Below are 651 nucleotides of genomic sequence, written 5' to 3'. Positions count from 1 at the left end.
ATGACTTGGTAGAAATTCATGACATTGTCTTGTTGTATGACAATCAATGTACAGTTTTATACCATTGTCCTTTTATGAAAGATGGGAGTTTATATGTGATATTTTTATGATGCTCTGAGTGCAAATAGAAATTCAATGGACTTAACCTATGAAGAACCTAGCTGGTTTGGTGGGGAAAACAATGGGAACCTGTAGGGACTTTTGTTTGTTCAAGCAGTGAATTCCAGGTCCGTGATTGGCATTGGGTTTGGCTTGAAAGAGCCTAAATGGACTGAAAAGTAAAAAATAAAAGAAGGTTTTTGTATTAAACAAGGAGCTGGTTAAAATTTGTTTCTAAGACTCCTTGTTTTGCTCAACTGCATCAGAGTGTTGGTTTTGAAAATTCAAAATAATTCAAACTAGCCTGGCCCACACCTTCAGTCCTTCAGTGTTGTAAAGACTGTACTCATGACTTCTAATTCTTTCGGCAAATCAAATGACTTTGTGTAAACCTGACTGTCCTGAACTTTTACCCTAGAATTTTATTTTGCTGAAGTGACTTTGGCCTGACATAATTTAGCATAATCTGATAACACAACAATGTCTGAGCAAACAATAAGGAACTCATTAGGACATGGAGACAGTAATAGCATTCAATGAGTTACTGCAGCT

At 36.3% G+C, this 651-nt stretch overlaps 1 protein-coding gene across 1 annotated transcript in view; it reads left to right on the top strand.

Moving 5' to 3' along the window:
* The window catches only part of LOC109484450 (rab GTPase-activating protein 1-like), an 89400-nt gene that overhangs the window by 3420 nt on the left and 85329 nt on the right, over window positions 1–651 (top strand). The gene's annotated exons all lie outside the window — the stretch shown is intronic.

Source organism: Branchiostoma belcheri, unplaced genomic scaffold, assembly GCF_001625305.1.
Source record: "Branchiostoma belcheri isolate BF01 breed outbred unplaced genomic scaffold, Haploidv18h27 scaffold7, whole genome shotgun sequence".
NCBI lineage: Eukaryota > Metazoa > Chordata > Leptocardii > Amphioxiformes > Branchiostomatidae > Branchiostoma > Branchiostoma belcheri.
The sequence above is the reverse complement of the archived record's forward strand: the minus strand, read 5'-3'. Positions and strand labels throughout refer to the sequence as shown.